We start from the raw sequence: 13,794 nt of genomic DNA on the forward strand, positions 1-13,794 counted from the left end.
AAATCCCAAAACCAGCTTCTGTTCACATATGAAGAGCAATTGTTTTGATGTGATTTCTAAAGCAAACAGGTTCCAGTCGAAGCACAGCCATATGAGTCATTACCAAAAACAGTCATTATTAACGTGAGGAATGTGTGGGGTCACAATTAACTTGATCTCGAAAAGGTTCAAATACAGGTGAAAAAGGTGAAGTGGGTTCTGGATGTTATGTACTGGGAACCAATTCTAAATGCTAGGATCTTGATGTTGCATTTTTATATCATTGTTTAAATCACAGTAGGAACATATGAACATACAAAGTGAGAATGGGAGTAGGCCACTCGGCACTTCGAGTCTGCTCCGCTATTCAGTATGACCACGGCTGAATAGTTTACATTACACTCTACCTCAAAAACTATTTATCCACCTGCTTATCAACAACCTATGTACCTTCAACTTAAAAATAGTCAAAGGCTCTGCTTCCACCAACCGTCGAGGAAGAGAATCATAGAATCATTCCAGTGCAGAAAGAGACCATTCGGCCCATCGAGTCTGTTCCAACCCTCCAAAAGCATCCCATCAGACCCATTCCCCTCCACCTTATTCCCATTTCCCATAGCTAATCCACTTTGGTTTCACATCCCTGGACCCTATGGGCAACTTAGCATGACCAATTCACATAACCTGCATGCCTTTGGACTGAAGGGGAAAACCGGAACACCCGGGGGAAACCCAAGCAGACATGGGGAAAATGTCTGAACTCCACACAGAGAGTCGCCCAAGGGTAGAATCGAACTCAGGTCCATAGTGACATGAGGCAGCAGTGCTAACCACTACACCATCCAAGTGTTCCAAAGACTCTCAACCCACTACAAGGTTTTTGCACTGTGTTTAAAATGGGGCAATACCTTATTTTGAAAAAGTGATCCCATACATTCAGGTTCTTTCACAAATGAATACATCCTCTTCAATATGAATAGAAAGGGTCGAGGGGGATATGGGCCAAATGCTGATTAATGGGACTATATTAACTGGATGTATGTTTGCTCGCTGAGCTGGAAGGTTTATTTTCAGACATTTCATCACCATACTAGGTAACATCCTTCCAGCTCAGCGAGCAAATATACATCCAGAGCCTCAACCTGAGCTACAAATCTTCTCAAAACCCGCTAACTATATTAACTTGGTATATCTGGTTGGCATGGATGAGTTGGACTAAAGGGTCTGTTTCTGTGCCGTACAGCCCTATGATTCTACAATGTCCCTGTCAGGACTTCTTGGGATCAAATCAGCATAAATCAAGTTGCAAATTACCCTTCTAAACCCCAGCAGATTACGAGCCTAGCCTGTCCAACTTTTCCTTATTAAACATCCCACGTGGAGGTTTGGGCACCTCATCGTGGCAAGGATGTCATTACTGGAGAAAAAGGACACTAAACATTTATTGGAGTCACATCAGCAAGCCAGAAGTTATATTAATAAAAGCTCAATAAAAGTGAAAGGTCTTTACGACTGGAATGGAGAAGGTTAAAAAAAGGAAATCTAATGGACGCTCTCAACTTGACATATTTTAAAGAGACAATTTAACAAAGCTTTGTTTGGCTGATGCATCAGTAACAAAGTAGCTTTGACTCATGAGTATCTGTAGAGAAATGAAAAGGGAAATTAGAAGTCTGCTCCCACAGAGTTGATAGGACACAGAATGCATTAGAACACATGGCCCTTGAGGCAGGGATCGTAAGATTATTTAAAACAAAATGAAAAACAGAGGATATAAAAGGAAATGGAGAATGATGATGGAAACCTGATTACAGAAAGCAAGCTTCAGTTGGAAAATAAAGCACTTTCTCTGCCGTAATTGCTAGGATTGTATGCATCTACAGTCCTGAGACAAATGGGGGTAAGCTGGGGGAGGGGGGGGGGAAGAAATAGAAGGAAAACAGAAGTATGAAAGCCTGTAATTATGAAGTCAGAAACACACTGGCTTCAGTCCGCCACTGAAGGTACTAGTTGTTACGACAGACATGCAATCCATTGGGTTAATGGTTGCGCTGACAAGAGCAGAAAACCACACTGAAGGAAATGAGCAATTAGGCTGGAGTAATAACCTCTCTATTTTCAGACAACTTCTACTTTATGCAAGTTTTTAATCCGTTTTCCTTTAACTTGGAGATGGTTCATGGAAAGAAAGACACAGCTTGTAACAGCTTTTATTTTAAAACCAAAATTTTCATTTATGCAGCAATATTTGAGACTTCTGATGTTATAAAGGAGTTTGCAGCCAATAAAATACTTTGAAGTATAGTTGCTCTTGCGATGTACAAAACTTGCCTGCAAATAATGTGCACAGCAAGCTCCCACACACTAATATGGGAATAGCCAGATAATCTGTTACTTTGATGCTGATTGAGGGCTCAGTATTTTGCAGGAGACCAGGGATAACTCCCCAGCTAATAGCTGAAACTCTAATATGGGTTTTTTTTTGCCTCTACCTGACAGTAGAGATAGGACCCTCTGCTAATGGTTCACTGAATACCCTCTCTTCTGATAGCAGATTCCATATCATTGCAGGTATGAAATAACTGCACAGAAGCTGGTATCCCGTCACCAAGTAACCGTTTATTTACACATGCGTAACACATGGACTCTGACCAGCCAGCTCAGAGCCAGTCCCTACAGTAAAGAGACTCACCAACAGTCCTGTTTATATTTTTTTCCAGCAACAGTGAAGCAGGCCCAGGCTGCATCAGGAGCAGCAGCAGCAGCGGTGGTAGTGGCTGCTTGTGGAACTGAATACAGCTCAGTGAAAGAAAACAAAAACAAAGGGCAAAAAGAGGAAGACAATGTCTCCCAGATAATAGAGCATGTTTACCCCCCGCAGTACACTGGCTGTGTGGCAGTGTACTGCAGGGGTCGGAGTCTGTCCCCTGAACTGAGGAAATTGTAATCTCCTGGTTATATTGATTCCCACTTATCTGTTAGCCAGGATTCCCTGATTGTTCCAGGTTAACAACCCCAATCAAGGATCTTATACTCAACAAGATCCACCTGGCCAACCCTATTCTAATAAGTTGTTAAGTCAAACACAATATCAATGTACAAATAAAAACATCTGCATTTCTATAGTGCCTTTCACAATTAAAGCTCATCCCAAAACTTTACAGCCGAATATATTTTTGAATCATAGTCACTGTGTTAAGGTAGGGAAACAGCAGACAATTTGTGCACAGCAAGCTCCCATAAATTCGGTGAAAGCAATATTATGATGTTAATTGGGTATTAATATTGGGCAAGACAGAAGAGGAGAACTCCTTGCCAATCTACAAATATGTTTGTGGAATCTTTAACTTCCACCCAAGGTGCTGGTTGTCTCCTGAATTTAACATCTCATCTGAAAGGTGCCACCCTCCAACAATGCAGTGTTCTCTCATCCAAATGTGCCAACTTTGATTTTGGTCCTTTCTGGAGTGAGGCTTGAAGGTAAGACTTGCTGACTCAGAGGCAAGAGTGCTTAGCACAGAACCATAGCTGACACAAACAAGGACACAGCAATACATGCACCAGCAGGAATTCTTAAAAGTAAAACAGATTTTATGCAACATATGCAAAATGATACAAAGAATTCAAAGAAACAAACACATGGCTAATCACTTAATCAGCCATTTATACCAGCTTGGTACAAGACGGCCATGTAAGACAAAATAGTTGTTCTTATCACATGTCCCCAGGACATTGCAACATCTCACAGCCAATGAACGGCTTCTGAAACAGAATCATTGTTGCAAACGTGGCAGCTCACTCGAATATACCAAAGATTCTGTATAACTGCAATGAGATCAATAAATAGATAAATCTCCTTTGCAGAAAATCTGTAATAGGAAGAAGATTTATTGGGAGGTCTCAGAGGGTCGATCAAATTACCAAATTTTGAATTCTTTGTCAATTTTAACCAAATGCTTTTCACTCAACACATCAGCCTGTTCTTTTTCTCCTTGCAGATGCTAACAGATTTCCAGCATTTTCTGCTTTAAATTAAAGCATTCTTTTTAAATGTAAGAAAGAAATAACTTTAAGAATCCTTGGACTCTGCACCAAAATATGACTCATCACCTTAAGAAAAGCTGATGCTAGGCAGAGACCTTTCTTGATTCACATTTAAAAAGAAACCAAAATGGATTAAAGCCATGTATCTAAATGTCACAGATACATTTAATGAAAATGCCCAAGGTTAGAACGAGGTGAATAAACCACAAGAGCTTAACCTGTCGACATGTTGCTGGCATGTACCACACTTCCATTGACAGAAACACTGCAGAGACTGGCAGGTGAAAAAACAAAACAAATAACCGCACGTGAAGCATTTTAAGATATTCAGAAAAGATACCTGGTAGCATCTATATAGTATGCAACTCTTTTTTTCTTTAAAAAGCAGCTTTCCCCACTTTCAAAAACATGTTGATCAAGCTCGTCTTTAGTCTCTTCCCTCTTTCCCATCCCCCACCTCCAATGCTGACCTCTTTAAAAAGTTTTGTGGTGTTCTCAGAGGTGTTCTTTCACTGGAAAAGTTTTACAAAAAAAGGGACAACTGTTTACAACGCTCAGAATTCTGAAACCTAACATACATGATGGAAATATACTGGGGTGACAGGGGGAGAAGATAATGCATGATACCGAAGCACACTTACAAAACAATTTATGGGGACTTATCCTGTGAAAGAAAACACACCCTTGGCAGTCCATTAATCCTCCATTCATACGGAATTCATTTCAAAGGGAGTTGTACTTTGGAACAGACATTACTTCCTAGGCCAACCAACTGAGGCTCCGAGTACTCATTTATGACAGAGTGTATATTTACAGCTGTTTCTACTCAAAATATGACTTTGAAACTGAACTTCTAAGATGCAGAATTATGGGAAGATGACAGGGAGAGGACAATTCACACCCAGTTACGCATAACAGACTAATTCATAGCTTGATTGACTTTCTCTGCCCCCTTCCATAATTCCGCATGTCTGTCCGGGCAAAGAGTAACATAGTAAACTTCCTGCCGCAAGGTTTAAACTTAGATTGTCGGACTAAAGTGCAATCATTAAACTCGCCCAAAAGAATTCTACCTTGAAGCTGAGGGGTTAGAGTAGAGAAATTCTGCCCTCCATTACTTTGGATGTATAAATTATGTTCCAGTTTTAGAAGGTTTGAACGGCATATTGCTTACAGGCAAAGGCCCTGCTGCAAAATGAGCAGTACAGCCACTCATTTATCAAACGTGTGCACTATCAGACAATCAAGATTCATGTACATTGTGTTCAAACTATCCAATTAATCACTACCTTAGTCAGACATGGTTAAACAAAATGATTCGGAAGACGACATATTCAAATTGATATTTCATATTAATTCCAATCAGCAATTTCTCCATTTTAAAATTCTTATCCATGCTTCAGAAGAACCTTGCCTAGCCCCATCATCAAACTTCCTCCAGCCCTTCGACTTTGAGCTCTCTTCACTCCTACTATTTGAACTGCACCACCACTCATGGCCATGTTGGTAGATGGCCTGGTTGAAGGTTCCAGAACCTTCTCCCTCAACAAGTCTTTGAATATGGGAATGAGTCCGAACAAAGCAATGACACAGCCAGGTCTGCATTATCAACTGTGCTTAATTCAGAGCACTGCATAACAGCAGAAGCAACCAAGGATTTGAGGTAGTACAAATGAAAGGAAGTCTAATTGACAATACCTGACTAAGAGTATGGTGCTGGAAAAGCACAGACAGTCAGGCAGCATCCACAGAGCAGAAGAATTGATATTTTGAGTATCAGCCGTTCATCAGGAATGAGGTTTTGGCCCAAGGTGCCACATCATCTACTGAGTTCATTGCTCTTGATATTTTCTCCTCTACTTTGGGGAGACAGGTCACCAACTCACGGAACTTTTCAGCGAACATCTCTGGGACACACGCATTAACCAACCCCTCTACTCGGTGGCCAATCACTTCAATTTCCCCTCCCACTCCGCTAAGGACATGCAAGTCCTGGGCCTCCTCCACCGCCAAATTCTAACCACCCAACACCTGAAGGAAGAACTCCTCATCTTCTGCCTTGGGAGCCTCCAACCACATGAAATCAATGTGGATTTCACCAGTTTCCTCATTTCCCCTCCATCCACCTTATTCAATCCATCTTCCATCTTGATCTGTCCATCTTCCTGCACCTTCATCTACCTATCACATTCCCAGCTACCTCCCACCCCCTACCCACCCCCCCCAAAAACACGCAGCCCCCCAGCTCATAAGCCTCATTCCTGATGAAGGGCTTATGCCTGAAACATTGATTTTTCTGCTCCTCAGATGCTGCCTGACCTGCTGTGCTTTTCCAGCACCGCACTAGAGTGCTAAATGGAAATAAATTTGAACAGAAGCTTATTTCACTCTTACAGCCAGTGAAAACAAAACAGGAATCCTTTCAGAGGAGCCCTGAATTTGAACCTGGACCATAGAGATTTCAGTAAACAGACTCAAAAGAGATGCTTTAACAAATTATCAGCTCCACAGAAGAACAGATCTATATATGAGTTTTTGCACAATAGTAAAGCATTTACTGAGATATCTGCATAATCTAAAACAGATAAAGATCTCAAAGTTTACATCAAAAGAACAAAAGCATTAAATTAACAGCGGCGTTTATTCAGCAACATTTATTTTCCTCGTGTGATTTATTCAACAACATGGAATAACAACATAAGATAACTTTGTGTGTATATATACTCAGGAGAAAGTGAGAGCTGCAGATGCTGGAGACGACAGTCAAAAAGTGTGGTGCTGGAAAAGCACAGCAGGTCAGGCAGCATTTGAGGAGCAGGAGAGTCAACGTTTCGAATAAAGAGGAACCTTGATCATCAGAATACCAATTATCCAAAAATCGGATTATCCGAACGCAATCTCGAGGTCCCAACAGAAACATTTCAAAGACATGTGTCCAACATTGATTAAAAGTGCTGCCAAGAACAGCCCTGGACTGATGGGAGTGCAGGCACTGTCTCCAAATGACTGACTTGCCACCCCCTCTCTCTCTCTTCCCACACTTTCCCTGCAGTTCTACAGAGGCGTGTACCCTACACCTCCCTTCCCCAGATAATCTGTCAAACATTGTTCTGTACAGGGCAAAGATGGAACCTGTCAAAGAGTTTGTGTTTGTGTTGCAGCAGCCTGGTCATTGGTGTCCAGTCCGGCTGCACGGTGAGGGGGTCAGGGGTGGAAGGGGCTGAGGGCAGACATAGAAAACTCCGAGCCCCAGAGGAAAGGCATTGAATTGATTAACCGAATAATCAATTATCCGAACTAAATAGTGCCCGTCCATCTCGTTCGGATAATTGAGGTTCCTCCATACAAGCTCTTCATCAGGAATGTGGGGAGGCCAAAGGGAGCTGAGAGATAAATGGGAGGAAGGGTGGGTGGGGCTGTAGGGGGAAGATAGCTGGGAGTGAGATAGGTAGATGAAGGTGGAGATGAAAGTGATAGGTTGGAGCAGACAGTAGAGCAGATAGGTGGGAAAGAAGATGGACAGTTAGAACGTTTCAAGAGGGTGGTGCCGGGTTGGAGGGTTGGATCTGGGATAAAGTGGGGGAAGGGGAGATGAGGAAACTAGTGAAATCAACCTTGATCCCGTGTGGCTGGACAGTCCCAATGTGGAAGATGAGACGCTCTTCCTCCAGGCGTCGGATGGCCAGAATCTGGCAATGGAGGAGGCCCAGGACTTGCATGTCCTTGGAAAAGTCGGAGGGGGAGTTAAAGTGTTCAGCCACAGGGTGGTGGGGTTGTTTAGTGCGTGTGCCCCAGAGATGATCTTTGAAATGTTCCGCAAGTTGGTGTCCTGTCTCCCCAGTGTAGAGGAGACATCGGGAGCAACGGACACAGTAGATGACGTATGTGGAGGCACAGATAAATCTCTGCTGGATGTGGAAGATCCTTTGGGGCCTTGAATGGAGGTGAGGGGGGTGTTTGCAGTGCTGGTTTTACACCTCGTGATGGCAAGGGAAGGTGCCGGGAGTGGCAGGTGGATTGGTAGGGGGCATGGACCTAACAAGGGAGTCGCAAAGGAAATGGTCTCTGCAGAACGTAGACAGGGGTGGGGATGGAACTGTGTCGCTGGTGGTGCAGTCTGTTTGAAGGTGGCTGAAATGGCGGAGAATGATGTATTGTATCCGGAGGTTGGTGAGATGGAAGGTGAGGCCTGAGGGGTTCTGTCCTCATTGCGAATGGAGGAGTGGGGTTCAAGGGCAGAGGTGCAGGAAGTGGAGGAGATGCGCTGGAGAGTATCATTGACCACATGGGAGGAGAAATTGTGGTCCTTGAAGGAGGCCGTCTGGGATGGTCGTCCTGGGAGCAGATGTGGTGGAGGCAGACGAATTGGGATTAAGAGATGGCATTTTTACAGGAGGTAGGGTGGGAGAAGGTGTAGTCCAGGTAGCTGTGGGAGTCGGTGGATTTGAAGTGTTGAGTCTGTTGCCAGAAATGGAAATGGAGACGGAGAGATCCAGGAAGGAGAGGGTGGTGTCCGAGATGGTCCAGGTGAACATGACATCAGTGGGGGGGGGGGGGGGGGGAGGAATGTGGTTGTGACGTTGATGAACTGTTCAACCTCCTCATGGGAGCATGGGTTGGTGCTACAGTCATCGATGTAGTGGGGAGAAAGATGTGGAATGGTGCCTGTATAGCTGCGGAAGATGGACTGTTCCACATACCTGAAGAGGCAGGCATAGCTGGGGCCCATGCGGGTACCCATGGCTACCCATTTGCTCTGGATATATAATCCTCAACATCTGTCTTTGTAACAGAACGTATTATGAAAATACACCATCTGTCCAAAGATGCACCTTGTTAATTGTGCTACCTCAATACCTTTTGTTGAACACAAGAACTAGGAGCAGCAGTAAGTAACTCGGCACCATGAGTTTGCTCCTATTATTTGCTCTGATCATGGCTGATCTCACCAAAGAAAATAGAACTGAGGATGCTGGAAGTCAGAAACTAAAACAGAAATTGCTGGAGAAACTCAGCAGGTCTGGGAGCATCTGTGGAGTGGGAAAAACAGAGTTAACATTTTGATTCTGGTGAATCTGCTCTCATAACTGTTTCTCTCCATGCAGATGCTGCCAACCTGCTGAGTTTCTCCAACAATTTCTGGTTTTGTTTATGGTCGATCTCATCTTGGCCCAACTCCACTTTCCTGCCCACTCTCTAGAATCATTCAACATCTCTCTATCTCCTTCTTAAATGTATTCAATGCCCTGCCACTGCACTCTGGGGTAGTGAATTCCAGCCTTACACTCCTTTGAGAGAAGTAATTTCTCCTCATCCATTTTAAATCTGCTACCCCTTATCCTAAAACTACGACATCTTTTTCTGCATTACTCCACTAAAGGAAACTATTTTTTAACGTCAACTTAATCAATCCCCTTTAGCATCTGGTGTACCTCAATTAGATTTCCCCTCATCCTTGTAAACTCAAGATAGTCGTGGCCTAAACCACTGAATCTCTCTTCATAAGACAAACCCCTCATCTCTGGAATCAATCTTTTGAACTACCTACATCTCTCAAGTAAGAAAACCAAAATTGTACACAATACTCCAGGGGCAGTCTCACTAATGCCCTGTATAATTGAAGCAACACTTTTGTTCTTTGCCAGGTTCACGGGACCTCCCGGTTCTAACCATCTCTGCCACAGATTCTTAGATCTCCCGGTTCTAACCATCTCTGCCATAGACGGTGGGTTAAGCATCACAGTGTCCATGCAGAATGGGTTAATATTCCACCAAAATACAAAGCAGCAAAGCAAATTATAGCACATGTTCCAGCTCTAGGATACAGTTCTCAATAATATGCAGCACAGTATGTTTCACTATGGTCCAGCCTGCAACCTTCAGGGAAACATCAGAGACTACAGATGACCAATAAGCTTATGTGATGAAGGTTCATGATATTGTTACTACTGGGAAACATCTTCAAATTGGACAGAACTATTGTCTTCCTTTAGTTTGTAGTTCCATATTATGTGTATCAAGAGGATAGCACCTCACTTTAGCTACATTTTTGATTTGAGTGTAGTACCAGGTATCTGAAGTTTGATTTGCATGCATCTAATCAACTTCGGGGTGATTAGTTCAGTGCTATATGACACAGGTCAACAGAGATAGAAGCCAATTCTTTTAGAAAAGTAGAACCATCTAAAAAGGTCAGAAAGTGGGCAGATTTCCTTTCTTGACAGTCTGCAAGTTTCTTCCAGAGGAAAACAAGGCTGGTAACATCAACAGTACAGTTTAACAGACTCCAGAGCAGTCAGGGTGAAAGGAACTAAGCTCGAGTGAGTTAAATTCTTAGCAAGGATGAGCTCCAATAACAGAAGGCTGCATAAGTGAAATTTAAAGGAACCCACAAACAAAATAAGTGAACTGTATCAGCAATTTGTTTGTGTCTAAGCAAGAGACACTGACTAAAGAAATTGCATTGATTCAATGCAGATGTTTGCTGGAAAGAAATAAAGATCAGCCATAGCAAGTCAATAAGGAACTTTAAAATGGAAACTCATTGACCTTACATTGGGATTTGAATGTGTGTCGGACTGTTGTTGAGGGTAAAATGATTCAATTTTCACTTTTGCAAGATTGTTTCATCCAGTTATCCTATAATGTCACTGTGTGTATCTTTCGTTTGAGTGCGAGATAAACATTGACATCCTTATGTTAAAAGTACATTGGTGGCCTCTTCCAAGTGTGTTCAGGGACTGACCACCATGGGAACCAAATTGCAGAAATTGCTTTAACTATGAAGTTGTGGTTAAATATCTCTCCATTCAGATACAAGTTGCCTGACAGAGTGCCTTGGAAGCTCTGTCATTAGTTTCAAAGAATAGAATCCCTACAGCTTGGAAACAGACTCTTCCGCCCTACAAGGGCACACTGACCTGCCAAAGACCTGTCAACCCAAACCTATTCCCCATTACTCTGCATTTACCCTTAACCTACACATCCCTGAAAACTATGGGCAATTTAGCATGGCCAATTCACCTAAACTGCACATCTTTGGACTGTGGGAGGAAACCGGAGCACCCGGAGGAAACCCACGCAGATACAGGGAGAACGTGCAAACTCCACACAGACAGTCATCCGAGGCTAGAATCGAACCCGGGTCCCTGACGCTGTGAGGCCACAGTGCTAACCACTGAGCTAGCATGCTGCCCTTGTTGTTCAGTTCATTTGCTGCCCTCGTACAGCAATTATTTGGGCACCTCCAGGGACGTGTCTGACTTCTCAGGCATGGTTAATATTTTGTAACAAAACTCACTATATAGGAGTGCATTCACTGTATATTTCCAATGGATGGATTCCTCTGCAGCACTATATAAGTAACCAGTGTTTATAAATAGTTCTTAAGCTAGTGGATAGCACAATAACTAGCACAGTACTCCTCAGTGAGTAAATAAATATAAAAACGAAGAAATGGAAGAGTGACCCACACAGCCACTCAAGCCTGCTCGATCATTAAGACTGATATGTTAACTCAACTTCACTTGCCTGCCCAATCCCTACACCTCTAATTTCCCCAGTGCTCAAAAAACTATTAATCTCAGCTTGAATACACTCAGGAACTGAGCATCCAATGCCTTTGACATGATTGAGATTCATAACCTACTGCGTGATGACAATTCTCCTCATCCCAGTCCTGAAAGGCTGACCCTTCACCATGAGCCTACACTCCTTTCTCCTTGGTTCTTCAAAACAGTCTGTGGCCATCAGCCACGTCAGCAGTTCCCCGTTTCCTTACCGCAGCAAGATCACCAATACTGACCCCTACAGTTCCTATACTGGATTTTCATCCTGTGATGAACTAGTTGAGCTCAGTGGTGCAACAAATAGCATTGTTGGATTAGGAAACAAGCCAGGATTCCTTTTCTCTATTCACCTTGCGTGAAGCATTTGAAAATCTTCCAACTGCACTATCCCACTAGAGCCATCGATAATTTTTTTTTTCCCCCAGAATCTATGAGATTATAGATTCATAGAGATGTATAGCATGGAAACAGATTCTTCGGTCCAACCTGTCCATGCCGACCAGATATCCCATCCCAATCTAGTCCCACCTGCCAGCACCCAGCCCATATCCCTCTAAACCCTTCCTATTCATATACCCAGTCAGATGCCTTCTAAATGCTGCAATTGTACTAGTCTCCACCATTTCCTCTGGCTGCATATTCCATACATGAACTACCCTTTGCATGAAAATGTTGCCCCTTAGGTCTCTTTCATATCTTTCCTCTCTCCCTAAGGGCATTTGATGTGTGAAAATATTTCACAAAGGCAAAGGAAACCATTCACACAAGACTATCATGTGAATTACACTGTAGGAAATGGAAAAAGAGGACGAACGTTATATCACAATTAATACAGGTTTCATAGCAAACTTACTCAGAGCAAGATCGTTGGTTAGATGGTATTTTCCTTCAAAATGCCACAATAACCTGAAAAGATGAAAGTTAAAATATCAGAATTTGCACAAAGACTTATTATCCTGCCCGAGAACATGCCAAAGGAGGAAACTGCGGGAGCTTTGGGGAAAACAAAATACAAAACTTTTTTTTATTTGAAAGGTTATGAGAATTTTGGGCAGTTTCTAAACTTCAAGGCCACAACATTTGGTTTGAATAAGCTTTGCGAATTATAGGGGCACACTTGCACCTTATTAAAGGAGAAGCCAGTCAAAGGATCCCATTCTATTTCCAGATGCAGTTGGTGGAGGGAAATTAGGAAACCTCTCTTTCTCTTAACCAATGAGATAGATGAAAACAAAGGTTTACAATTGTAACAGTGATTTTAATTACGCAAACTGGGGTAATCAATCCCACATTTTGATAGCTAAATAGTAGAGCTCAATATACTGTCTCTACAATTCTAAAAATAGCTCAAGTACAAGACCAAACATAAAAGCATCATATAATCAGATTATCAAGGTTGCAAATTACTTGAGAATAAGGATGCAGCCACATTATTGTTGTTGCATCACTGAATAGCAACAGTTTGGCTCATGGATAGCTCTCTAGTCTCACAGTAATGACGGTTGTGATGTAAAGTCCCACTTTGAGGCACAGTTATATTTTTAGATGAAGTGTTTGTGTACCACAATTGCATTCAAAAGGAAAAAGCACCATATCAAATATCAACAAGATATTTCCTCTGAGCTCCCTGTACAATATGATACAGTTTCACTAAAATGCTGCCTTGTAGTTATTGCACCAGGCAAGAGATCCAAAGGATTTTGACTTCTCACTGATCTGTGGGACTTACCTTTGTAAGAGCCAATGAACTAAGTCGCTTAACTCTTGTAAAAACACAGCCTCTGCCAAAAATACAGGACTGAAGGTTACAGATAACCTTTGAAATTTATGGAGCAATTATGACATTAAGTGCATGGCAAAAATGTACAGAGAATTTTTTTTTCATCTGGCTTAAATCATCTTTGTCTGGAGTTGCTGAAATTTGTGGCTCATGAACTGAGCTGGGTATATTAGAAAGTACAAGCTCAATGTAATAAGTGAATTTTTCCTCCATCCATATTTCATGGTTTGTCCTCCACTGAAACAGTAGTTGCTCTGGAAGAAACTCAAATTATATTTTTAAAATATCGTTCTCAGGCTATGGACAACTGGCATCATATTTAAGACTGTACCTTCCTCAGCCATGAGATCACTTCAGCCCAGCAACAACAACCACCTGTACACATGTAGCTGCTTTAATGCAATTTTTTTTAAAAATCCAGAA

At 42.4% G+C, this 13,794-nt stretch overlaps 1 protein-coding gene across 2 annotated transcripts in view; it reads right to left on the bottom strand.

Annotated features, from left to right (window-relative positions):
• Window positions 1–13,794, bottom strand: part of LOC122540917 (A-kinase anchor protein 13-like) — a 411,711-nt gene that overhangs the window by 367,381 nt on the left and 30,536 nt on the right. The window contains exon 2 of one of the 2 annotated variants that reach the window (XM_043677212.1): window positions 12,445–12,497. The exons of the other annotated variant lie outside the window; for it this stretch is intronic. The gene's annotated coding sequence lies outside the window, so the exon portion shown is untranslated. The remainder of the gene's footprint in view (window positions 1–12,444; window positions 12,498–13,794) is intronic. 2 annotated transcript variants of the gene reach the window in all.

This window comes from Chiloscyllium plagiosum, chromosome 36, assembly GCF_004010195.1.
Source record: "Chiloscyllium plagiosum isolate BGI_BamShark_2017 chromosome 36, ASM401019v2, whole genome shotgun sequence".
Classification (NCBI taxonomy): Eukaryota; Metazoa; Chordata; class Chondrichthyes; order Orectolobiformes; family Hemiscylliidae; genus Chiloscyllium; species Chiloscyllium plagiosum.